This window comes from Trachinotus anak, unplaced genomic scaffold (genome assembly GCF_046630095.1).
Source record: "Trachinotus anak isolate AG129_WGS33_773 ecotype Australia unplaced genomic scaffold, CSIRO_AGI_Tana_v1 ptg000021l, whole genome shotgun sequence".
In the NCBI taxonomy this organism is placed as follows: Eukaryota; Metazoa; Chordata; class Actinopteri; order Carangiformes; family Carangidae; genus Trachinotus; species Trachinotus anak.
In genome coordinates this window covers 10,855,210-10,883,135 of record NW_027273872.1, presented here as the reverse complement: position 1 = coordinate 10,883,135, position 27,926 = coordinate 10,855,210, and the positions used below count along the sequence as shown (strand labels likewise).

The 27,926-nt window shown below is 41.2% G+C and overlaps 1 long non-coding RNA gene across 2 annotated transcripts; it reads left to right on the top strand.

Moving 5' to 3' along the window:
• The first annotated feature begins 4,108 nt into the window (after positions 1 to 4,108).
• Positions 4,109 to 20,844, top strand: LOC139606196 (uncharacterized). 2 transcript variants are annotated; one of them, XR_011684569.1, is made up of 3 exons: positions 4,109 to 4,308; positions 7,228 to 7,360; positions 7,545 to 18,427. It is a non-coding gene; the product is annotated as an uncharacterized lncRNA (long non-coding RNA). The 2 variants fall into 2 exon arrangements; XR_011684570.1 differs by lacking the exon at positions 7,545 to 18,427 and adding an exon at positions 18,441 to 20,844 and having other exon boundaries at positions 4,192 to 4,308.
• The last annotated feature ends 7,082 nt before the right edge of the window (positions 20,845 to 27,926 follow it).

Sequence of the window (27,926 nt, the reverse complement as noted above, 5' to 3'; positions counted from 1 at the left end):
GTGAAGAATTGCCCGTCTTTATTCCCTGAAAGCCAAGTTAACAAACTGAAACAGATTTTTTTTTTTTTTTTTTTTTGTCTGAGTAAAAGTCAAAAACCCAGAGATGTAAGAGAAGCTGGCAGCAGTAAATTAAAAAAAATGACTCAAACAGTCAGTGGCAGATAAAAGCCAGAGACTCGTAATAAAAAAAGAGCAGGTACAGTCGGCTCAGTGTTGACTTCCTAAGTTATGAGGGTGTTTCTCTGGAGGCCGAGCAGCCTGACACTGTTAAGATGCAATCACAGAAACAAAAGTGGGTGTTTATTCTCAGCTGATTCCTCTGTCTGCCATTACAATCCGTGAAATCTGTTGTTTCAGTTTCTAGTAGGAACGTAGACCTGAAGCCTCTCGAGAGACCCAAGGGCAACCAGGTGAAAACTGCATTTTTCAGGCACACACAGATCCAGATCCAGATTCAGAAGACAACCTGCAGGTGTGTTCTTGCAGACCTCTCCCCTCCTCGCTCTCCCGTTCACCCTCAGGAACAGTAAAAGAAACATTAAAAAAAAACTTGATTTCCAGCAGCAGCAGCAGCAGTAGCTGTACGTCCCCGAGGCCTCGTCCTCTGTTCTCCGCTCTCCACCCCGCCGCTCATCGAGCTGCCATAAACTCTCTGAACATTACAGACCTCTTCACACTCTCTGGATCAAACGCTCCACCTATTTGTTTCTCCTACAGCTGCCTGGTCGACTTGTAATGCTCAGACTTGTTACCTGCCGGGTACTCTTTGAAGGTTCAGGTAGCCTCATTTGTTCTTCTGCAGCAGCTCAAAGCCAACGACGACCTCATGCAGGATCAACAGGTCATTATTTTGTTTTTGTTTTTTATCTTTTATTTAATGTCATCAATAGATAGATTAACACAACTGAATTCTTGATACAGCCCAGCTTCCCTCCTCCGGGTTCATATTTTTAACATTTGTTTTTAACAGAACTACATTAGGATTAGACGTCAGAAAACTGGACTCAGACTCTGATGACATGTTGTAGGAACAGATAAGTTAAAGCGTAATTTGTACACAGAAAAAACAAAATGAGGTTTTAATTCATGTATGGAAACGTCTACTGCAGAGTTAGTTCTTTTCCACAGCAAGGTTTTAAATTTAGAAAGCTTGTGCGTGTGTAGCGGGCAGCCGGGGATTTGATTCTCCAAGAGGAAAAAAAAAAATAGAACCAAAAAAGCAGCTTCAGATCCTTTTATGAGCAGGAACAACAGCTGATGTAGGACACAACTCCCAGAGGTTGACAAACACCCCAAAACCCCCCCGTCCCCAAACAGGGGTTCTGGGTCTTTGCTTATAGAAACTGCAGACCATCTTTCCCATGATGCTTTGCTGGACTGAGAGTCTGGAGGAAAGAGGAGGTGTAGCAGGGGGCCTGGGAGACCAGTTAGGGCACCTAACCGACCCAGTTCCCCCTTCTCCTATCCATTAAAACTTTCCCTGTCTCAACCGTCCCCCCGCTGTGTATTTCGGTGAATTTCTTCCTCTCCAGCTGTTGCTGATGCTCGGCCATAACAACATCCACAACCGCCGCTGCTGGCCCGCTGCTGGCCCGCTGCCTAATGGCCGCCATGAAAGGAGACAGAAGAGGACGGAAACAAAACAGAGCAGGAACACTCAAGATGCTCCTCCGGGACTCTCAGGGGCCCCACAGGGCCGAGCACAGGGCCTGAGAAAGAGGAGACTGTTTACAAACATGTAATGAGATGATACACAACCCTGAACAGCAGGAGAACTGAGCACTGTAAAAACACAGCTGTCAAAATACCTCCAGTTTATCTAGTCATTTTTGTCTAACATGGAGCTGTAAATGTCTAGTTTTCTTCAAACAACTGAAAAAATAAGGAGCCAATTATAGTCAAGACAGAAAAAAAGGATGAAAGACAAGAATGTGGCTCTTTATTTTATTTATACAAGCTTCCCAGAGCCATAATACATAAAAACACCTTGCTACATGTCTACAACATAGTGTTTGTAAGGCATAATTTCACTTGGCTCAAGTAAAATAACTGACTTACAATCTATTTGAAAGATTTCAGCATTATTATTATTATTATTATTATTATTATTATTATTGAGAAAGGGGTGTGACACAGTAATTTAATAATTTTGGTTTTAAAATCTATGTTTTATTTATTGTCTCAGAATGAGGTGTTGGTATCTCATGATACTCACTCAGAAAATTCATTCAGGATTGACAAACCCCGTGTTTGAAATTGCTTCCTGTTTACTACAGTGCAGCAATGTGTAGAAGAAAACAACAGACAGGTGAGTGTGAAAATCTCTATGCTTTGTCTTGTGGTATTTTTTTTCACTGAGTCCATTATTTTCTATGTGGGGAAACCTGTGAATCTTTATGTCTCTTGAACACACCACAGCCATTTACAAAAGGATAAAACAGCCTGCCTGTACCTGTACCTGTACCTGTACAGTTTTTGAAGCCAGTCACAGCCACACACTAGCACTGAATGCTGACAGTGGATGTGTGTGTTCTCAGACTTTTAGGATCTCCGCACGTTGTTTTGGTTTTCGACAGACCAAGGGACTGTTAACTCTGTCACCGTCAACCGACTGTGGCTTAATTAACAACCTGAAGGCCTGTTTGTTTGATTGAGTCTGCCCTCTTTTCAGTTTAACTTCACCTCCATCCATCTTACAGAAAAATAAGTGTTGTCTCTGTCCTGTCTCCCTACAATCATGTTTCTGCTCATGATTGGCCCGATCAGACGCCGGCGGGTTGCAAATCTGCGTTCTGGTCCAGGTGTTGGCGGCGTCTTGGTCTTGTCAGCCGGATTCATCCGGAGAGACACATGCAGGAGGAGGAGAAGTTTTACAGCTTCATTTGTTGGCGGGGACAAATCGGCCCAGATCTCCCCGGCGAGATTAATGGCACGGCAAATCATGGCTCATGTTGCCGCGGCGACAGGCGTTCCCCGGGTGCCGTTCCCCGCGGCTGCGGCTCATTTAAAAGCCGTATAATCTCGGTGGTGATGGTGACGGAGCGGGGGAAATCGCATCGCTGGACCAGGACGCCTGACAGCTGCATTAAGGCCTGCCAGGGCCGCTTCACGCCCACAGGACCCTCCCCCCTCTCTGCCATCATCCTCCATCACTCCGCCACCCCCCATCATCCCCCCCAACATGCCTCAGTTAAGAGAGGAGGCTCTTACGGAGGCTCTTATCTCCGTGGAGATAGAAGAGAAGAATCTTCATCCTGCTCTCCTCCATCAGCCGGGATTCTTCATTTCACCTTCATTCCACCAGAAAACCTCACTGACATTAAGAGTCTCCTTCTCCAGAGCAGCAAACACTCTGAGAGGCTTCAGGCTGCTACATTATCGCCACATATACAGTATTTGTCACAACATTTTGGATCATGTGGAGTTGTTTAATACATGTATTTGGCACTGTCCTATTATATAGCCTACAATTAAACGAGTATTCATGAGATCATATGATGAGATCAGTGTTTTTTCCTAATTTACCATTGGTTTCAGTCTAAACCTTTAACAGTGTAATGTTTTATGAATTACATGTACATTTTCATACTTTTCATACATACATACATGTTTGTTTATTTATTAAGTTTGAATTAGTGGAGCTTTAAGGCTGTGAAGTATGCTGTCAGAATTTTGGCCAATACTTTATTTCTAGAAGCCTTTTATGAGCACAGGTGTCGTCCATGTAGTCTCCTCTCCCTCGTACCTGATGAAGCTTTAACAGCTGAGATCACAGGTGCAGGTAAAAGGGAGTGAGGACGAGTGAGAAGGTGAAGTGAGCTGCAGCTTCACTGCGAACGCAGAGCTGATGTGACACATTCCACCACATTTATAATCACTCATTGGATGCTGCTTTTTAAATACACAATCCTGTAATCCAGTTTCTTTAGACCCCTGCTGCACATGAGGTTTTGGAAATTTTCTAGATCAAGCAGACCACATCCTCACTAAACTAAACTAAAATATTGTTACTATATACCAAATGTAAAATATCAAAACTAAAACAAAAAAACGACACTAAAATCAGCTTTTTAAAATGACACTTTTGCATGAAAACATTAAATCACATTGTGTAATTTTACACTGTGGCATCGATACTTTTACATATGGAAATATCTAATTTCACAACCACCACTGACTATGGCCCCGCCCACTGGGTTCACAGCCAGGTCACACACACCTGCACAGGTGAGCCTCATCAACACATCTAAAGGCTAACAGCAGATTAAAATGGTCCCTGGCACACAAAGGCGCCTCCTTCACATTAAGGTAAGTGGAGTGAATTTGTGCAGCACCTCTCTAAAAACAGAAATCAGCTCTGCTGGAGTCTCGGTGTTCCTCTGCAGCTTCCCTGCAGAAATGAGAACGCCAAGGTCAGCAGTTTGATATCTCATTCTGAATTTGTTCTCTCCGAGTTCAGCAGCAGAAACTCTGATCCACAGCAGAATAACACCCACCAGTTTGACTCCAAGCTCAGAGCTTTTCTCCTGTATTTCCTCTTCTGCGTTTCCGTCAGCTCAGGTTTCATGGAAAGGGCAATCTGCTGCAACGAGCCAGCGTTTTATGACTCTAATCAGAGCAAATGTGGTTACAGAGATCCAGTTTGGGAGAAATGATTGCTTTTCAGGAAGAAGTCAAGCTAAACACTGGTGCTAATGCAGAGCGCAACAGTGGAATAAGCACATTTAATTTGCAGTTAAATCAAATAAGTCTTAAATTAGAGCGCGCTCGTTTTATTCTGCCGGCAGAAACCCCCTCGGAGGAAGAGAAGCAGCATTCAAGAAAACAAACAACAAGCTGTCTGAACGTCTGACAGCATCGCGGCTCACAGCTGCTCTGTTACCTAGAAACAACACTCACTCTTCTCAAAATCCCTCTTCGCCTTTTCAAGCGAAACTAAACGGCTAACTCACTCCCCGCTTCTCTGCAAGGTCAGCGAGGAAAGCTAAGGGCCCAATCAGGAGGTCCCTGCGCTGAGCCCCAGGAATCGCTCGACCCGCCAGATCTTCTTCTTCTCTGTCTGCTGAGGACAAGAGGGACGGAGACACCTCAGTCAGCTAATTACAGAAATCCAATTAGAGTGGCATCAGATGGGTCAGCGGGGCCACCGGAGGACGATGCTCCTCCCTGACATCAAAACAGCATCAGACAGAGCTGGGAGAAGAGTCAGGCCGCCTTTACCCTTTTTTTTCTCTCTCTACACTTCATCTATCACAGTACAGACCTCTCTGTTTTTCCATCCTCCATTCATCCCTTCATAGTCACTCCTCAGCTGCTGTTTTTAAACACAAGGAAAAGTGTGGAACTACATGCCACATAGGAAACGGTTACAGAGTATTAACAGAGCACTGAACTGTTTTGCAGTGACATGTATCTGCTTTCACAGTTGGACATGGCTGGTTTTGGCTATTGACAGAAAATACAAAATGAAACCAAGTAAATACTTATTTAACAAACATAAACACACAGTGGTCATCTGTAAAATGCATAGTTTACAATTTAGCAGCCGTTCCTCTTGGCTGGAGAGATAAACTTAAGGGTGTGTTTGAAATGCTGAAAATCCCCCAAAACTTTTTACACTTGGCTGAGGTGGAACAGTTGGTGTATCGATAAGAGCAACACGTGAACACATTTAGTGAATTAATCGTGACATACATGAAGAATCTGATTTAAACATCCATTGTTTTAGTGGCTGACCCTTGACCTCCTGAGCCACACATGCCCCGTAGTGATCCATAGAAGGAGTTTCCTATTAAATCAGGTTTGTCCTTCTCACCTTGTGAACTGAGATCAAACAGGAAACGTCTAGTTTTGAAGTTGTTAACAACATGTTTGTTCAGCTGGACTCTGGTGGTAAACACCATTTTCGGATAATGGTGGCGCATGTGAAGGCTCCAGTAATCAGCTCTAGCATGGTGCAGATGCCGAGTGGACTGGTGATCGATGTATAAATAGAAAATCACAAACTCTGACTCTGTCAGAGCGTCTGCTGCAGCTTCAGATGATTGATTTCCTGCTTTGTGAAATCAGTCTTTCTGGACACTTGAGCTGTCCTCACTGTGGGGATTGAACTCCTTCAATAGTAATGACGCCGATATCACACTGTTTGAAAATCTAGGGATGTTCTTCATTTTCAGTTTCTTCTCTGCTCTCGGCGCTTAAGTGGGGAAATCCACTGATTAGCTTTCTTTCTGAGAGTGAGATGTGCAGGTGGATATCATTCTCACGTCTGTGTGAACTACAGAGCTGGAATCAGTGCATTGTTAGCTTAGCTTAGCTTAGCTTAGCTTAGTGTAAAGCCTGAAAACAGCTCGGTTTTAACTTTGAACTTTGGAAAGAGCTGTTTTTCATCTGCATCCAGTCTTCATGCTAAGCTAAGCTAACCACAGCTTAAATCCAGCTTTGTAAGAATAGCATGAAGCTAAATAGTAACTGATATGTACAGTCACTTTATTCTATCAGTTGATTCCGGCCCCGTGGAGTTGCCATGGAGTCAATGAGTTAGCTGTGGGCTACAACTTGAGTCTGTTTTTTGTTTTTTTCAGTCTATGTTTGTGTACATCTTGTAAAAGTGACACCATTAAAAGTATGCTGAATTAGCCATTAGCAGTTTCTGTGTGCAGTGTAGCCTTGGATGTACAAAGATGACTACACAGACTGTGACACTGAAGAAAAGCTCAAAACATGATACTCAGGCAAGTTCTGGATTTAAGGAACATTTTTTTTTTGTGTATTCTGCGCAGCTTTACGGTTGTTTAGTCACAACGGACATCAGAGGTAGTGATATCCTCAGAAAGTGTGAGTCATGCTGAACCTAACATGTATCATGTCTCAGTGTTCGGATTGGAGTTATGACTCAGCAATGGGAAATATAGGATCCAATGTTTTTGGACTTTGACTCATATCAGAAACTAAAAGTGTAATGTACATCACACTAAAAGTGTCATGTGAAAGTTATTTTATTTCCTAAAGTGCACAAAAATTAAAACTTAAAATCAGTATTGATTTTGTAATTACTGGATCTGTAATCTGTAATCTGTAATTACTTCAGGCCTATATCTTCACCAGTGATCAGAGCAAAGACAAACAAAATGCAGATTTGTCCTCTGTAAGTTGGACTCCTCAATCGTGATATATATGGTCACATCGTGACAGCGGAGGCCTGTTTAAGATGCATATTTGTTGCAGTGTGGATCCTGGAGGGAAACCCAGCCCTCCGCCCGCCTGCTGCCATCAGGAACCTGGCTGCTGGAGGATGGCGACAGATTTGTGATTAAACAGCCACTTTGTCATGCGAGAGGCACATGATGCATCAACACAGGTAAGCATGGAAGCCTGTTGTGGAGTTTATCATTATGACTGCTTCAAAAATTGAAATAGGTTATTTATTGGGTGTCAGTCACGTCAGGAACACACGCACAAATGCACACAGAGCTGTGTTTTCTCATCTGACTGAGGCACCGTTATTACTATTATTATTATTATTATTATATTTTTTTTGACAGATTGCCCAAGCCACAAATCTTCAGCTGCAGCCCATTAGTAATCCTCTCTCGCTGTCGGTCTGATGTTTATTATTTCCCAGCAGCAGGACGGATAATTTATGGTGGGAAACCTGCACGACTACCTGCAGGTTTCAAACAGGATGCAGGTCAGAGCCGATATTAAAGTCATCAAAACCAAATTCACCAAAGTGATTCAGGCAGCAGCAGCGCAAACGAAAGGTACTGTGTCATGTCAGAGATTCATGACGGCAATACAAATTCACCAGGAGGAGGGAGGAGGGAGTGACGGAGGGAAGGAAGAAGAACGGTGATTATGGGAGGGATTAGAGAAGTTAGGGAGGAGGAAAAATGGAAGAAAGAATGATGTGGATGGAAGAAAGGAAGGAGGAAAGACAGGAAAAGGGGAACAAGGAAAAGTAGAAAGAAATGGGCAAGGAATGAACAAAGAAATAAATAGGATGAAATCAAGCAAAAGGGACACGTGGAGGGAAGGGGGAAAAGTCAAGAAAACAGAAGGAAGAAAAAGGGATGGAAGAAAGACAGCGACAAGGATAACCGGCAGGGAAGTGAAGAGAATAAGAGAACAGAAAAGGAAAGGTGGTGAGAATAGATAGAAGGGATAAAGTAGGGAAAGGATGGAAAAAAAATCCTAAAAATAGAAAAATAATATGTTAATAACAAAGGTAAGAAGTAACAGGTCTAAATTAATAAAGCATTTGTGCAACGTGTTAAAACCTCGACAAAGATTTCAATCATAGAAAATGAGAAAAAAGAAAAACAGCAACAAACAGCAATGAAATGGCAAAGAATACCGCTCAGTCGTTTTCCTTTGTAATTGCTTTGATGTTTTTAAGTTCCCTGGTTGTGAGTGCTAAATGGCTCATTTCTTTTTTTAAATGTGGGTTGTTTTTTTTTTTTTGTAAGCATCCTGCTGGATATTTTGAAAACTCTTCAATCAGCATCAGTCAGAGGGAGGATTTGTTACTTTTCTTGTAAAGGCAGCAGGTTAAGTCCACGCTCAACCTTGATGAATTGTCCAATTTTGAAAGCACAGAGCCTCATATTTTGTCCTGTGAAAACCATTTAAGGTCCCAGCGTCACTGTGGTTTGTTTAAGTAGGAAATAGAGCAGTTAAAAAAAAAAAAAACACTAATTTTTATTCTCTTTGTGCCTCTGTTCAGTATCACTTGGACTAATCCTGATTTTCTGATGCTAAATAAAATTGTTACCTTTCAGAGGATAGAGAAGATGACTGTAATCAAACAGATTCAAGAACAGTAAACATATTATTTTGGGTATGTCTGCTCAAGAAAGAGGCTGCTTATTAAGTGCTGATGCTAAATTAATGCTAATACGTAATATAATAGCTCTTGACTTGGATAAGGACCTGATCACAGGATGTGGATGGAAGCTGTTTATTGATTTCCAAGGCTGTCTGGTTGCGTTGAGCCTCGTTCTGAGCTGGTGGAGGATCAGAAGGATTGGGCTGCGGGGTCGTGTGCTGCGGCGGCGGTGGAGGGTTACAGATGGCGAATGGAGGGGAAGTTGGACAGATGCAAATGAGCGCTCGGTTTAAATGGGACTGTTTTTTTATTCATGAAGGATTGATCGAGTCATGGTGTGGAGGGGATGAATGAAATATGCATGGAGCGGCCGTACTGTACCCGCCCGCTGGACCCGTGATTAATTTCAGCTCAGTTCTGTGTGGGCTCGAAGGTGGTGCTGCGGCGCCGGGGCCACTCAAGACCAAATGAAATAGACCTGACGCCGTTGGACTGCCATGGTGTCAATCCACAAACTGACACCAAGTGACTCCATTAAAACAGATCCACGCTCTGACTGAGACAAAGTTTTCCACGCCAATTTCATCCCAGATTTTACCCTGAAACTGTCCCTAAAAGGACCAGTCACTCGTTTTTCATCAGATTGGAAGAGACAAAACGGCTCTGAACAGTCTCGTTGCTTGTCATCTTTTTGTGTCTATTTTCAGTAATTTGCATCTCTTCTCTTTGTGGTCATTTCGTGTTTTTTAAAGAAGCTCTATGACTTTTGGACAAGAAATATAACATTTATTTATTATAGAGGCTCTGCCCCAGGGCCCCCCTGATCTGTTAGACTCCAGGGCCTGTGCCGAATGGGAGCATTGAGTTATTCCTTCCATGCGTGTAGAAAAACCTTTAACAACATTATATAAAAATCCAACCTTTAAAAACATCAACAATAAAGTAATAATTCATATAAATAACAAATGGAACAACAGGAATGTGTGCTCTAGCTCTCACCTCTGCTGCAACAGCTCTGATTTAAAGTTTTACCCACTTCTTGCGCCTCAGTGGCTCACCTGGTAGAGCACATATCATTAAGGCCTTAGTCCTGTTTTACCAACTGAGCAGAGACTTGTCATGTATGAGATGAGCCCATAGGTCGTCTGTGCAGCAGGTTATTATGACCCATAGTTATGTTTTGTTGCTAGGTGGTTGTAGTAATTATGACAGGAGCAAAGGGAAAAGTGCAGTGACGTTGTATATAGAACGAGTCAGGAGGAGGTTGGGGTGGATGGATGAGTCAACAAAACACAGGAATATGACACAGGAGAGCGGTGTTCGATTCCCGTGTGAAAGTAGCAGTTTCTGTTGTTTCTATTATCCACGACTGTTCGTAGCAGCAGCTGTGTACCACTGGAGTCAGAGGCAACACACTGTCCACAGCTCAGTACATGAACAAATATGCTGATGCTTTTCTTAGAACCACACTTTAAAACTTTCCGAACATTATTTCCTGTTATTTTTTCTAATACTAATACTACTACTAATAATGATAAAATTCACACTGAATTTGACCTCCCTACTTTGGTCTGGTGCCAGGTAGAAGATTTGGGTTGACTAATTTCATTTTCATTGACATACATTTTAAATATTTATTTAGTTTCTTCCATATCATTGCAAATTTCCCCATTGTGGGACTAATAAAAGGCTATCTTATCTCTTATATCATAATTGGTCATTAAAACTAGTATATATGATTTGTAATCTCATTTTGTAAACAAATTAACTGAACAAATGTCCAGAAATATTGAATAAGAAATGACTCTAGAGTTTGCAGTAGTTGCGACCGCCCTACTCAGGGCTGCACTAGTGGTGGAGATGAGCTTAATGTTTAGCTTTGTCATGTGTTAGGCCACAAGTTTCATTTTGCTGTAATTAGTGGCACAAGCTCCTTAAGAAAATTGGAATGAATAGAATGACCGAATCTTGTCAATATCAACTGAGCCCTGGACTTTTGGGGCCCCTGGGGCTCTTGGCTCAGAGGGCAGTCGGCCACTTGGTAAACCAGCCTTGACTTTTAGAGACACATACCTCTAGGCCTCTCCGCCAGAGTTGTAGTGAAGCCTTACAATTTACTGATGAATCCACTGGATTTTAATGAACATATGATCTTTCCGTCAGTGCCACCATCAAGACAAAGACAAAAAAAACATTTTTACCTCTAAATCTGAAAAGGTTTCTTTTTGTTGAACAGTTTCATATTCAGAAGGTGTTTAACTGGAGTTTTTTTTTTCATGATTTCACTGCTGCTTTGACTCCAGTAAGTGATTTAAATACTTTCCTCCACCTCTGCTCCTGTTTTCTCTGTGTTTCTTTTCCAAAGGAACACTCAAAGCCCTCTCATCTGCAGATCCTTCATCTCTTCGTTGTCGAACACGCTGTTGCCCGAGGCAGCATTTTCCTCTCCTGCCTGCTTCTGCTGAAAGCCTCTGACGTGACGTCTGAGATCGGCCAGAAAGCCAGCGGAGAGTTTACTTCACCTGCAGGAGCTTCTCTCCTAGCATTCTGTTTCGACCAACCAAGCGTCTGGCTACCGGAGCAAAAACATCAATGTTTCAGGCACGCGTTAATCAATTGATCACAACACACGTCCTGACGTCAGCAGAACACAATCTCAGCACTTCAGTCATTTAGAGTGTGAATCCCTGGAGCCTGAGAGGAGAATGATTCTGCCTCACTTTTTATTCTGTACGCCGCCTCGCAGTCACAGTGAAAGAATAAGATCAAGGCTGTCTCTGTTTCTGTGGAAAGAGCTGTACAAATCCTCACTCCATATGTTCCCTGCAAAACATCTTCACTAATTATTTAACTTATTGCTCCGAACTGAAATGAACTCCTTTCAAAACATAAAATCATCTTAAACTGCAAAGTTTTACAAGTAATGTAGTTTATCACTTATCCCACAACACACTTAATTAAATAATAGTTCCCAATATTTCTCATGTAAAATCCCTTTACCTTTACTGAGCCATAAATCTAAAGCACATCTTAAAGCATACATACATTTTATTATTTTTTAATTATCACTAATTATAATACTTAGTACAGTTACTACTAAAGTTATAATATTACTTTCTTATGTTATTCTTAAGAATAACATAAAGCTTTTTACAATACTTTTTACAATCTTACTACCTTCAGGCAGAAACAGAACCTAAAACTATGTTGTTAATAATGTATTGTAATAACCAGATTTTCAACAGCCAGGCTTACAGCTGACTATTAATAATTACATGATTTACAGATTATACATTCTGCATAAAGACCAGGTTCTTTAACTAACTTTGAAGCTACGTAATAGGAATTTTAAAGGGGAAAAATAGAAACAGAAATAAAAGGGTGAAAGGTACCCTGTAATAATTTCTATTAAAGAGTTTTCTGCTCCACCCTGCACTTGTAGAGGCACTTCTGCTCGACTAAAGTTTGATGACTGGAGTCAAATATTTCAGCGGCGTGTCCTCCTGCTATCCACCCACTCATCGAGCTCTCAGGATGACATTTTCATCACCTCGCAAATGGATGGATTTCTGCTGGCTGGGACTTGTGTATGTCCATTCTTTTCTTTTATGGTTTTCTCACACAGCAATCATCATTCTGTCTTGCTCTGTGGACTTGGCTGCACTCTGCTCCTCCATCACCACCTCTCTGCCTTCGTTTAAGACTTCTCTGTCCATCACGGTGCACCTGACCAACAGCCACTGCAGCTATTTGGCTGAGAGTCGCTGCATGTATCCACCAGAAGGAAAAAAAAATGCCACGGTGTAAAGGTTTAGTCCAGAAAGGAGAAATGTGATTTTTAAGTTTGAGCATTTGTTTGGATAGTCATTTATCTGAGAATTTATTTTTAAAAAAAGTACTCTCTTTTACTATCGCTCTCTTCCACTTTCATTTTTCCAACTTTTTAGCTTTTTAACTTCTGCGTCTACAAAACATTTACACCTTTTGGATCAACACAAGCTGGTAGGAAAAAAGTGTTCATCAAAAACAGCTAATAACACTTATTAACAGGGTGGTCACCTTTAAGTTGAAATTCTAACTACTGGAGGAGCAGGTTTAAAAATTCAATTTGTAATTATCTGTCAGCAGGGTGTGAAAAATATTAGACATGTTTAAAAGTACTCTGCTATGATTAATATTTGTTTAACATGGTTTTCCCACATAAAAAGAGAAAAATATGACATGCATGCAGGTTGACAGGTGAAAGAGCAGAGAGTATCAAGATGGTTAGATGAGGAAACACGGGAGAGACGTAGTTAGCATCTTGTTTGTGTTGTTTGTTAGCTTGTAACTGGCAGTGGCTGACACAGTGTTAGTGGTTGTTCTATGACGTGTGAATCCCTGACTGAATATGTTCTTTCACTGCAGTTCCAACGTGGAAATACACAGTCATGACATCACTGCTTATTTTGCTCATGAAATTACTTCTAATGTTTAAACTAGAATTACCACCTCACAGTTGCATGTCTCCATTAGTTTCAGGTTACATCCCTGTTTATCCAGAATCATAATAGACATAACCATTTGTGTAAAGTGGCAGAAGCATGCAAACGTGAGACAGCACTTCTAGTTTTATTTGTTTTTTTGTTTTTTTTCCCAACTCCCTTTCATGTTCCAACTTCAGAAGCAACAATTCTTTCTTTCTGTTCAAATGTCAGGCAAGCCATAGAAGTATTAACACCGCTTTTACCTCCCCTGTCCATCAGTACACCACATTCTTGCCCTTGAGATTCAAAGGTTTTCCTTTATAGGTTTGGGTTCAACTTCAACAGAGTGATGCTGAGCAATCTTAATCAGCTGCTCCTTGGTACACAGCTCCAGCAGCTCATCAGAGGGAGACTGAATGAAATCCTCCAAAGTGTTATACATAACCACCAACCAAATCTAACAACTTAGATCTTAACAGTCAATTAGCACTAGGTCCCGCTCCAGCAAGGTCAGCCATAGGAGCGTTACTAATCATCAAAAACTGGACCAGCTGAAAATCTGGTAACCCAAACGAATTATCTTCTTATCTGAAACATGATTAAAATGCTGTGTGAGTTAACACATGAAAAGAAAGCATATATTTGATGATAATATATATATATATATATATAATTTAATATTTAGCTGTTTTTATTACCTGACAAAAAAACAAATCTGGTCAAAAAAAGATCTGTAACAGAAGTGACAAATCTCACCTATTGGACTGAAGGAGTTTACTCTTTGTGTTGCTTTCTTTGATATTTATTTCATTTTTAGCGGATTTTTTATACAGAAAGAATCTGTGATTCCCTCTTACTGAGGCCAAAGGAGTTAAATTAACTGTTAAAGTAGTCGCCTGTTTGCTTTTATATTTTTGTGGCAGCTAATTTGCATGTTGTGGTGGAAAGCAATTGGTTAAGGAAATGTGGGCAGGACTGGAAGCATGAACTGCAGAACCTAATGTGGCTACACATCTAACAACAACACAAGTTGAACTCTGCGTCAAGTGAACAAAGTTGGTGAATTTGTGGCTGGAGGCGAATTTATCTCAATCATGGATGTGTCACGGTTAAAGACTGAATGGATCAATTTCGGATATTAAAAAGAGTCATTTTAGGGGGTTTATGATGCTCTGAAAAATGCATTTCCCCTTTTTACAGCCACTCCTTTTCTCATTATTGTTAGAGGGAAAATGTTCTTTGGCCCTGTGTGCATCACATAATGCTGCCTGAAGGTGTAATACCAAACATGGCTGCGGCGGCCCTGAAAAGAAAACACATGCAAACAGACAACTCACAGATGAAGATGTTTTCTGAAGCAAATTCAGAAAACATCTTCATCAATCTGACAACACAGGCACTGTAAATATACATACAACACAACTGATGTGTTTCCAGAGGACACAAAAAAGCAATGACTCTGGCTGGGAGGCACGAATATTGCATGAATATATTATAATATATGTGTGTGTATATTTATATATATATATATTTTTTTTTTCAGGGCTTTTAACTTCAGAAGTCACAAAGCATTGAACAAATGCGTCACTTTTTAGTCCCGTTGAAACGTTTCCTTCGTCATCTGTGCTACTTGCAGTGATTTTATTTATATTTGGTTGTGTTGCAGTGATTTTATTTATATGTAGTTGTGTTGTATTTGCAGTGTGTTTGTTTATTTGGCTGTGACGTGAGTATTTGCAGCACAGTTGTCAAATTGATTATGCTTCCTGAAATTTTTGCGTGTTGTCTATTTGCATGTGTTTTCTTAGGTTGAACATATACAGCATGAGGCAGGATGCTTGATACTTTGGTGATGTTTACCTTGTACAAATTAGAAGTTCTCGAGGAAAATATGCACACAAAGTACACAGGGAAGTATGTGAACAATGCAGCTACAGTTGCAGCATGACAAACAGGTAAATCACACACCTTAGTCTTGTTATCGTTTCACTTTGAGCACCCAAACCTCCCGCTTGTATCTCAGTCAAAGGTCGAATCTCTCCTCTATGTTCAGATCTGACCCTCTGCTGGAATCAAAGAAATATGGGAAATGATGTGTGCTTCCTGTGCATTACACATACATCTGTCTCTGATAGGAGCTAGAGCCATCGCTCATGTAAATCTGCAGGTAAAATAAACCGCAGATAAGAAGAGAGCGATAAGCCGCAGCTCTTTGAAGCGTTATATTCATTTCAGCGCCGGCCGTGTTTGATCCTATCACTGCGGCCCCGTATGCTAAACCACAGCATTTCCATGCAGGCTGCGCTGTGTTTTAGCAATGAATTCAGGGTGGCAAGCGGCCTCGCTTAGCCCGATCACATCAGGTTAGTGATCCCGCAGGAGGGCGAGGGGAAAGCCAATGAGCTGCATGACCAAACCCCAAAATAATGACAACAGCAACAGCAGCAGCACCGCAGTGAGACACACACTGCCTCCAGATCATCTATCACTATTCAACACCAGACAGACAGCAGGCATGGTTTATTTACCTAACTCGTGTGATCAGAGCAGAGAGTAGAAGTCATGACGTCCAGGCCTCTGTTCCACCAGGTGCTGCTACTCAATAAAAACTCTTACGTTGCCATGGTCTGCCCCTTCTTTAACTGTTTTTAGACGCGTTTGGACTTTAGTTTTTTTTCCTGTTTATTTTGAGGGAACTTTCCTCGTCTGTCCACTGTTGTTTTCTGCCCCATCCTAATGTGTTTAACCGTGTCCAGTTCCCTTTGCTTCCCTTGTGTATTTAAGCCTCTGTTTTCCCCTCTGTCTTTGTCAGTTTGTCCGTTTTGCTGTTTGTTCCTGTTCAGTTCCCTCATGTTCCCGAGTTTTATAGTATATTGGGTATATATATTACCTCAGTTTGGATTTTCAGAGTTTTTGTGTTTTTCCTACCTGTGCTTTCTATGCCATCGTGCTGGCGACAGTCAGGGCCGGAGCCATATTGTTTTCAGGTTGTCCATCCGTTCATCTGTCCATCCCATTCTCCTGGACACAATAACACTGTAACGCCTCGATGGAACTTCTTCATGTTTGGCAAAAATGTTCACTTGGACTCAAGGACAAACTGATTCGATTGTGGTGGTCAAAGGTCAAGGTTGTGGTGGCCTCACAAAATAAATTTTTGGCCTTGTGAATGCGAAGTCAGTGGTCAGTGCTATCTTCTAGAATCATTTCTTCAGCTTTCAACTTGTCATCTAAAAACTTATGCAGCATTCGGTTCTTTTTCTGTTGAGCCAAGATGTTTAGCCCACAACCATCTAGTAGAAAGTTCTGCAGGGATGACGCGTGAACCCTGGATGGAGCTATCAATTTCCCCATGCTTCCTGTCTTTGAGCTTAACAAGACTAAACCAACCAGAAAGCCCCTTTAAGCATATTTGAAACAGGTTTTAAACAGCTTTTGGGCTGCCTGGACCATTTTGGAGCTGGATCTGGCAACCCTGCCGAGTGCTCTGCCCCATCAGAGTAGATGCATCATATCCCAGCAGCTCTGTTTGTGTCGTCCTCAAAAATGAATCAGATCAATAACCTGCCATCAGCACTTCTGCTCGTCCTCACAGAGCCTAGTTTATGCTTCATAAATCCTCTTTCTCCTGCAGAATTCAGAAACAACTCCAGCAGAATAATCATATCTGCTGTCAGACTCTTCAGTCTGCTGTGTTTATATGCAGGTATTCCTCTAATCCTGTTTCAAGCATTGTGGTAATGTTTGTGTTTTGGCTACCTTGACTGAATTAACACATTTATTTTTATGGCAGCAAGAGGAAACCACTATTATAACAGTTTGAGTTCAGGAATTTAACTTTTCAGTGTTTTTCCAGCTTCCTGTTTCACCTCCACTTTTTCATTTTCATGAGCACGAGCTCTCAGAGTCTGATGCAACAGCGTCTCAATTTATTTAATAAAATAAAAGGGGGCAAAATGTGAAAAGACAAGACTTTTATCTATCAGGACAGTCTCTGACATGAAACTGATAAAACTACACTGGAAATGTTATATGCTCAGTGTTTTCACAGAACAATTATTTTACTAATTTGCAAAATGACTGTTTAAGGCAAGATGCCTGGCATGTGCATAGACTGACATCAAGGGGTCCTGAGCACCTGGTGTTTAATGTATGTTATATGTTTTGGTTTTTGTTTTTTTTTTAATTATTATTTTTTGATAAATAAATTCCTTTTTTTTTTTTTTTTCTGGTTTGGGAGACTGGTGCTCCCGGGCGATGCCCTCTACCCTCCCTCTGACTGGTTGGGTGGACACAACAAACACGCTCGGTGTGAGTCAGTCGGTGTGATGAGTTACTTTGTGGCAGACATCAGGCACGTGGCCAAACACAGTAAGAAATATGTTGTTCTTTTTTGTTTCACACTGATATCAATGCGCTTTAGGCAGGCAGGTCTGATCTATCTGTGCTTGAACTAACAGCTGGAAATGTGCTAACTAGCTATCGTTAGCTTTAATACTTTCTACTCAGCACATCCATGCCTGTTCACAGCCTTGTTGTGAGTGCCTGCTCCATATGTAGACCCCTCATCCAGTTCCTGCTGATGTCTTTTCTGAATTTTAGGACTCTTGTTCCCGTTTTGCTCTGAGGCTGTGACAACACAGCGCATTAGTTTCCTTCATTGCATTGACAGTAACAACCGTGCCCTGAGAACACAATGTTCGATTCCCACGTGAAAGTAGCAGTTTGTGTTGTTTTTATTATCCGTGACCGTTTGTTGTTATCATTGTAACCATGACAACAAAGATCAGCTAATGTCGAGGAAGTATTTATTTTAACCCAAATCACCATATTATCCTAAACCTAACCAAGCCGTGACTGTTATTATAGTCACCATGGTGACGAAAGGTAAATACGCCACTGTTGGTATACAACACATGTTTATTATTGTAACCATGACAACCCAATTCCGATGCGTCTGCCGCTGTAGGAGTGCTATTTCAGGAGACACTCCTATGGGTCGTTGGGGGACTGGTAGCAGCACCAGGTGGGGTTACACTGGTGTGCAAGTCGTTGTTATCAGTGAGCACGCAGTGGAGGAGACCTGCCCATATTGCAGGTGTGCACTAGTGTGCCCTGGTAATGGAGAATTTCCCTCCATTTTGCAGCTCGCCCAAACCCACGCTCAGTGCAACCACCTGCCTAAATCCTGCACCATCCCCATCCGATAGCATCTCAGTGTACCACACCTGGTGGAGATCCACATGGCTGGCACGCCCCCCTCTTTGCCAACTTCTGCTCCATTGCCTCACTTGATCCTGCAAAGTTTTTGTCACTCTCCCTCTCTCTCAGCTGTCAAACTCCTGCTCTCTTATTATTTTTCTCTTGCTTAGCATTTTCCTTCAGGACACAGGTAGGATGATATGAGAATAGGATTCCACAGTCTTTCACCAGTCCCATAAGGAGGTAAATGCACAAGCTGATTCCATGAAGAGAAGTTATGTTTATGACTGCATCTGCATCTCCTCCCTCTGCAGTAAACATTTCTTTTTACTTCAGCGGCAGAAACTTCACACACAATAAGTATGAGTCTTGGAAAGGAGAAGGGAGCAGGTCACAGAGGATTACTCTGGCAGGGAGTCAGACGCTGACAGTAATGAATCTAGCACAATTAATGATATTGTTGCAGCCCCTAGTGGCAGGCTACATGACTCCTGAATACTTATAAAGCTGAATATACTGTATTCTCCCTGCTGCTTTTATGTGTGTGTGTGTGTTTGTAAGACAAACTATTCTAATGTTATACATATAATGCTAAATGAAATGATTATTAATCCATGGGTCATTATTTCATCCATATTATACAACACATTGGAGGCTACGGCGGAGTCTGCACTAACATAGCCTAACATCCTACACTGCAGGGAAACAGTAACACAACCTTGTCTGCTTTTATTAGTTTCTGATATTATCCAGGATAATACAAAAGTTACAGAGAGAGAGAAAGAGACGTGTTTCTGGGTTCCTTTCAGTTTCAAGTTTTCTCGATCTCCACCCTGTTTCCAAACTTCTCTTTGCATCGGGATAAGTTTTAAGATGAAGCGCAGGAATCTGCATTTAAGAGCTGCACGCCGCAACCCTAACTGATGTGCTAACAGTTGCTCCTGGTTACGTCTTGAAGACATGCATATAGACACACTTTTGTGGTACCCATCCCTTTTGCTCTATAGAAGCGAACTGCGCCACAACCCATGATTCTGGGGATCAATGATTTTAATCAGGACTAATTAACCCACTGATTCAGACTCGCTAGGTGAACTGTCAGCCACGTCTGTGTCCCCCGCTATCTAAACACCGTGCACTTCATGAAGACATCTCATCGTTTGATTCATTAGTTTGTTTTCAGTTGCATCTTCTTGCAAGTGACAGTTTTAGAAAAGCTTTCAGATGCACTTCTTTCAGAATTTTTAGATTATAAAGGTCCCACAGTGAGCTAAATCAGGAATTGTCAGAGTACATCAAGTGTAGAAATAAATGTTTATTTTAAAAGTTTTTTTTTTTCCACTATCTGAAAGAAAGTGTGGTATGGAGGCAAAATACCCAAAAATCTCAAAATCAACCAGTGCCTGTCATTGCCATGTTTCACGTCTTTACAGCTTTAATAAATGTAAGTATCTTAGAACATCTGGACAAAACAAAGGCCACTGAACTCCTATCAAAAAATAAATAAATAAAAAACACTCAATTAATTAGTTAAGGTAGAAACTTACTTAAACTGGAAATGTATTTTTTCTTATTTTTGTCAGTGTATCAGACGAAGTAATAGAGTGCTCCCAGGATGTCATATTTTTGTAGGCTAACCTGGAAGCCAATGGAATTTTTTCATTAGCTTTTGGATTACTGCAGAAAATAAACTCTGTGACAAATAAAAAATTATGATATTTACACATTTTGTTCAGCAGGATAATTTTCACTAATGAACACCACTTTATGATGACTTTACAATCAGCGGAATTAAAAAGCTAATTTCAGGCTATAAACCAACCCCAGTCACATGACTTCAACGTCACCACCACTAAACTTCAACTTGCAGTTTGATTTAGCTCTGGCCTCTTTTACGAAAGCCTTTCCTCTTACGGAGTTAGTAACAGTTTGTAAGAAGGCGAATGTAAACACAACAAGGCTATAAAGGTGGACTGGTGGCTTGATTGGTTTTTGTGTTCGAACCTCCCCCACAACCCCTGTAGTCTCATTTAGACACTTGTTAGCAGCTGGCCTTTTTTAACAGATGCAAAAGCTTAAAAAAATCACAACTGGGGCATTTACTGATGTTTGTTCATTGTAGAAGGAAATGTGGAAATCTCTTGAGCTTCTGTTAACCACAGACCTTAATTCAGTCTTCTAACCAAAAACCCATTCAAAAAACCCACAGACTTTGGGACGTGGGAACTGGAAGTAGTAAAAAGCAATTAATTTCTAGGTTTTAGGACTCATTCCTGCAGCGAGACTCCATAAAATGTGCACTTGGGATCTTCCTACAAATCAGTGATGACCTCGTCCTGCACAAAGTTTTCTAAGTTTGAGTTTTATGTATTTTATATGCCCGTCATTGGTTCATGCATGTTGGCTCCTCAATGATCTGTAGATCTAAGGAAATATTTACATGTGTCTTTGCAGAAGTATAATTCTTGCATTAGAGGGTGAAACAGCTTGTTAAAATGTAGATGTATTTTTGCAATGTAATAGACAATCCTTAAGATTATAAATTTTTTTTGTTGGGTAAAATAGGAATTACGGTTAACATGAAGTTGCTTTTTTGTGCAAGTGATGAATCAGTCATTAAGATTAACAGATTAACAGAGTTGTGAAGGTAGATATTAATGTTTTGCAAGGTACACAGAAGCCTTTGTCTCCATACAGCATTTACATGTGGGGGGCATAAATAAGAGAAGCAGAGCAGGCCTCTCTCCAGCAGAACTCATGATGTAACAGTGTGAAAGTGTTCGACTGAGCTCGGAGGCGGCTGTCTGATTTGCATGTGAGATAATCTGTGTGTTGCGCTTCCTCTTCTTGCTGCTACTGTGAGATCAAAGGACACGTCACCGTCGTCTCTGTATCAGCTGATCGGAGTCGACCTCGAGGCTTCTCAGAATGCAACCGTTTCATGTTCACAAGTTTATCAAAGCAGCGGGGGAAATCACAGCCAAGTTAATTACAGCCCCCACAACACACATTACTGCAATTAACCTTATTGAATTTTTCCCGCGGTTTCATGTTTGACAAAGGTAACGGATGCCGTCGAACTTCCTGGATCACATTCACACATGTTGTTTGTCTTTGTTGCTTCGGGCTCCCAGCTCAGACACTGCATTGAAACAACGTGTCACCCGTGTATCATCCATCTTGAAAGACATAAAAACAGCCAATTGTTTCACATAATTTCACTTGTTTTTGGTGCAGTTCGTCTTGTTTTGGGGATTTTCTACAACTGAGAGTATTTGAAACAAGACAGAAGGATGCACATCACTGTATTCCAATGATAAACAATGCAACTGGATCTGGCAACAAGGGGTTTGCACTGGAAGAGTTTTTTTTTTTTAATTTATTTTTTTATTGGATGAAATAACATGACAAACAAAAGTTGAAACTGAAAACACTGTTACTTAGAAAGCATAAAACATAATAGATAGATTGGTCTTGGACCAATTTTTTTAGTACCATTGGACAGCGGCCAGAACATAATGAAAGGCTAATTTAAGAAATTGATTGATAAAAATGACTTTGTTACTGTTCACATGTGTGGCGGGATAGGGAGCCAGGAAAGTGAATTAAGAAGACGAATGGTGTGAGAACTTTAAAGAGAAGCTCCACACTCAATTATCATTATTATCATTATTATTATTATTTTGCAATTTGTAAATATGATGTCATAGCTTCTTGTTTTTTATATAATATTAATGCAGCAAATGAGCTTCTATCCAGATTATTCTCAAAGATAAAACATGAACCGATGGAACACGGAGCATCAGTCTCCCCTCACTGTGAACAGCAGCCAGTCTGATGTAAAGGATTTGCAGCTGCAAAAAAGGCAGATTTAAAGCTTTCCACTTGGTGACAGAGGCAGCAGACCTTGACTGTGTTGTGATCAGTGTGCTTCTCCTGGTCGCTGCACACAGATGAATAGAGTAAAAAAATGCTCAGCGGAGTATTAGAGTAGCAGAGAGGGAAAAAAAACCCTCACTGGCAGAACAGCTCACTTAAGTTCAATTGAAACCTTCAGTTATGGTTCCCGCTGGTCCTGAAACAGTATGAAATAATCTTCTTTTTGTCTCTGTCTTTCGCCATCGCGTTTGTTGTGTTATGGTTGTCCTTCTGGCCGTCCTGTTCTCATGAATGCAATATCTCAGTAACACCTTGAGGTGCAAAATCTAGACCAAAAACACCTGGCCTCAAGGATCAACTGATTAAAATTCGGTGGTCAAAGGTCACTGTGACTGCACAAAACACCATTTTGGCCATAACTCAAGAACTCATACACCAATTATGGCACAATTTAACACAAATGTCTCATGGGATAAAATGACGACATGATGATGATTATGATGATTTTTACATCCAGCAGGTCAAAGTTCAACTTTACTGTGATGTCATAATATTCTGCAAAACTGCCTTGAGGTTGTTTGCCTCCACCATCAGGCCAAGTTGCAGGAAACATGGTCACAATCCTGTCTTCCTGGGTTACAGCATTGAATCATGGCCAGAAGTGTATTCACGGACCACGATGTCACAGTGAAGTTGATCTTTGACCATGTCATCACTACATTTTATCCTTACAGACATTTGAGTTCAACTGTGTCATAATAAGTGTATGAATTAGTAAGGTATGGCCAAAAAAGTGTTTTGAAAGGTCACAGCGACCACCAAATTCTAATCAGTTAATGTCCGAGTCCTAATGAATGTTTGTGCCACATTTGAAGAAATTACGTCAAGGCGTTAGTGAGATATTACGTTCATGGGAATAGGACGGACAGAAAACATAATGCCCCCAAGTGCTGTGCTGTCGCCAACACGCTGGCACAAAAACACTTCTGGCCATTACTCAACACTTGAACTGAGGAACAGAGGGAGAGGTTGGAACCATATTTCACATTTGGTTGGATATTGAACTTGTGGCACTAATCTTGAGTGCCCACCTTGGATGGTGGTGGTTGTAGGCTATAGACCATTTGTGTTCAGCCTGGACAAACCTGTATGTAAACTGACACTGAACTGGATAGCAGAGGCGTACAGCTGCGAAATCTAATGACGTCTTTCTGTTTTGTTTCACCCCTGAAGGCACCACAGACCAAACCAACAACGATGGCGTTTCATTCTCTGCCCCGCCTCCCTGTCCCTTCTCCTCCCAGCTACCGCTCTGGGCACGCTGAGAGAAAACAACGAGCCGAGACCTGAATTTAATTAGTTCCTCCTCTTCTCCAAACCCGCCGCCGCCACTGTCAGGTTTCTCTGAGCAGGAAGGTTGTTGTTGTCAGACAGCCCGTTCAGCCACTGAGGCCACTGATTCAGCGCACCGTGATCGCACACTCTCCCCATTAATTAAAGTTTCATATGAAGTGTCTGCAGGGAATCACTATTTTGCAGCCAAACTCCTGTCCAGATGGTCGCTGATATGAAACCTCAGTGGACGGCTCTTTGTTTCTCTCCGCCACTGAGACAAATTTTAAAATTGTGCAGAGTTAAATGAACTTCCTCTTAATTGTCGGATATTAAACAGAGCCACTTCTGATCACGTCTGAAGCTTTGGAGATCTTATTGATGTCAGTAGACTGATATGAGGATGAAGGGAATCCCAGCAGTCTGGTCTTCTGTTATTTGTTGAAGCATAAACCAGCTGAGTTGGATTTCATTTTATATTTCCCTTATTTACCTTATTTTGTATTTTCTTAGTGATTTTTCCATCTCCTCCAAGAAACAATGCAAATGACCGTGTTTTTTTTAACAAACTGTTGGATTATTCCTGAATTTAGTCCACACACAGCAGATTTCAGTCATGCTGTAACATTTACATACAGGAGCCAGTCCTGTCACAGCAGAAAGCACCACCTCATCCATTCAGACGGACAAGTTCTGGATGCTGAGAGTCTGTGTTTTTTATCGTCCTCTGACCTCATACGTAGTTTGACCACAGTTTTTAGCTGACAGTGCTGCTAACCTCTGGCAGTAAATGCTGATGTTTGAAGCTCTTAGCAGAGAGAATACCACACTGAACCTCATCATCTTCTTACTGCTTCCATTTATCACAGGCGGCTTGTTAACCTTTTACTGCCGACTTCCAGGAGGAGAGACTTTACAAACCAGTGGACTTCTTTTAGTCCACCTCGTAAAGAAACCCAGACCACACTGGTGCAGCTAAGTTGTGTGTGTGTGTGTGTGTGTGTGTGTGTGTGTGTGTGTGTGTGTGTGTGTGTGTGTGTGTGTGGCAAGAAAAAGGATTACAGGAAATGGAGCATAAAGATCAGGGCAGCTTATTTTCTAACACCCATAAGTCACTACACTTTTCATTGCTCTGCTATCAAAAATAAATTAAGGGCCTATTTGTTCAGAAGCTGTATTATGTTGGGACCTCATGTAACGACCATGTCACTACTCAGCATCTGAAATTCACGAGACAACCCATCACATGATGAGGAAATTCAAAAAAAAAATCGTCAAACATCAGATAAAATTTACTAAAAGAATAAAAGAGTTTGCAATTTGTCTATTAAAAGTTAGACTTGGTTCTGAAAACACATTGATAACATGGAAGATTATTTACTGTCCAATCCTCCAAATCTCAGCCTTCTTTGAGTAGAGTTACATTAATATAGAAAGAACTGCGCTAGGCTCTTCCAAATGCTGAATGATGTAAAGGGACAGACAGCTTGAATCACTGCTGGATGATAACTGTCAGCAGTTTCAGACCAAACAAAAGACTGGATGGACTGAACCAGCAGATTTAATACAACAACAACTCAGTCCCTCTCTCCTGGGTTCTACCAGCAAATGTTCCGGTCCTGAGCTGAGCTTTTTCTAATGTAACCTTAATAATGTAGTTACTATTATGAAAGCGCCAACATGTCCAACTCAATTATAAAAAGTCTATTGTTAAGGGTAATTAAACGCTGAAATTTAAGTGATATTGTGCTTTATCGATCAAGCACGATATTTTTAACCTTTACATGTCTGCCTCTGCAGTAAAACAACTCTCAGTCAATGTCATAGACTTACACCTTCATCAACATACACTCCTGTGTAGTAGACACTAATAGTGTTAACGGTTTTCTTGCTGGGAAGTATGACACTCTTTGAAGAAATGTAGATGATGTTTGAGTCTTTTAGTTTTATAAGTGATTATTGATTATGCGGCTGGAATCTCGTAAGTAAACATGGGAATCTTTCCAATCATTACCTTCCCTCATACGTGACTTGAATGCAGCAGGCAGGCATGCCAGTGTTTGCAGTTTATTTTAAAGCAGACAAGCACAGTTAAATCTGTTCTTTACACTGCTACTCTTGCATTTTTGCCAGTAAAAAGACACAGCCTTTTAAACTCTGACCTGTTTATGACTTCAGCAAGAACCAATGGGCTTGGAGCTAATAACAGCATAATTTTACCAAAGAGCCTAAACATCAGACTTTATCATCATTCCCAAGCCATAACCACATGTTCATTGTTGTACCTGTTTTTGTACTTAAATCTAACCAAACTTTAACCCTAGAAAGGCTTTGAGAGAGAAAAGGCTTTTATTTTTGTAATACAGCTTTTTGGATAGCACTAACAAATGATGTTGCCTGACAACAGGGGTGTCGGATCATATAACACTTACTGGGGTGAAGGTGGTTGTTGGGGGTGATTACAATGTGTTTTGTTGTTTAATTTGGAAGACCTGTTAAATTTTTGACATTTATAATCTTCTTGTCGAGCTGAGTACTTGTACTGTTTTTGTTGTTGGGTTTACCCTCGATGAAAGAGCATCCGGAGTTTTGGTTAAAAAGCATTAGTCTTTCTGTCTGCATGGAAGACAGTACACCTGTTCTGGTGCCGGCTTTAACATTGTTTAACGACGACCAACTTTGTCCTGAAACCTCCTTTTCCCTTTTCTATCATGATTCATGTTGCAGCCGAGCCAAACGCCTTGTTTTCCTCTGTTTATATGAACCATATCTGTGCAGAAATTTTCCATACGAGGATGAGAGAGCTCATCAGGCGGTGTCGAGGATATGAAGACATAGCAACAGTCGCCATCTGACTCCCGGCGGCCGTGTGGAAACAAATATCTATCAGCCTCCACCAGCAGCTCGCTGTAAATCAGCATGTGGCGGAAACATATTTCCTCCCCTCTCCTATGGCAGGGTGGGCACAAAGCTATAATGTATGAGTGTTTGTGCGGCGGAGATTTGAAAACAACTCCAAACTGTCAAATGACCCGCATCTGTAGAAAAAATGAAAACAAACGATGAGGTAAATAAGCTGAAAATATGAAATCCAGGGCTCATAGATCTTCGGCAGAGAGAGAGAGACACTGCTCAGGTGTGACATCCTGCAGATGACACGCATGAAAAATGACCCGACGTGGGGGGCGGCGTGGGGTGGGGTGGGGGAGTAAAAGAGGCAGATGTAAAGAGAGGGGAGAAGGGGTAAATATAGGATGAGAGGAGATCAGGAGGGATTATGGGGAGGGAGAAGAGGAGGAGGAGGAAATATGAGGAGGGAAGGAAGACAGGATAGAGACAGGATAGAAGAAAGGTGGAGAAAACATGAGATAAAAAGGAGGAGGAAGAGTCACATTCAGACTTCATGTAGATATAAGTGTTTTACCATAAATACTGTTGTTGATTAAGACACAGATGGGTGATTTTGGGATGTGTAAATACAATAAGTATTTACAAGTTAAATAACCAGGATAATACTCCACTTCATGCTCTGGAGACAGAGTCAGATCTCTTAAAAGTTCAGGGTAAATGCACCCAGGACAGACTGAGTTCCGATTGTTCAAACCACCTCACACGTATTCACACATATTTGAGTCAGATGCTGAAATGGTGTAAATGCATCACATTACAGTCAGTCTGGATCCTTGGCCCAAGTCTGGCCCATATACTTCCACATCTGAGCAGAGTCTAGCTGTTATCATCTGGTGGTACAGTTGGTATTTGGTCACAAAGCAAAGTACCAGACACATCAAAATGTTGACCTGTTGAACCACACTTCAGTCTGGACCTAAGTAGAGGACTGACCAACTAACTGGGTAATAATACTGTGCATGGTCAGTCTTAACTAAATCTATTAACTGTCCATTTTCTCAGACTTGACAAAGCTCTTCCAGAGCCACATTATTTCAATGGGGCTACGCCAGTACAGCTGACTATGATGCATTAACTGACCTTGTATGATTAAAGCTGTCGGTCCACGTTGACAAATACTGGCTAGATTGCCATGAAATTCCCAGAGTTTTAATTTTCCTTAAGAATGATGTTGTTCACTGAGTTCCTAAGAAAATAAACCGACCTGTGGTGAGAGTTAAACAGTGTCATCCGCACTGCTGTTTCATCTGTCATTAACTTTAATAATTACACCAGATCTGTGAATCTGTTTTCCTGCAGCATGTGAAGCG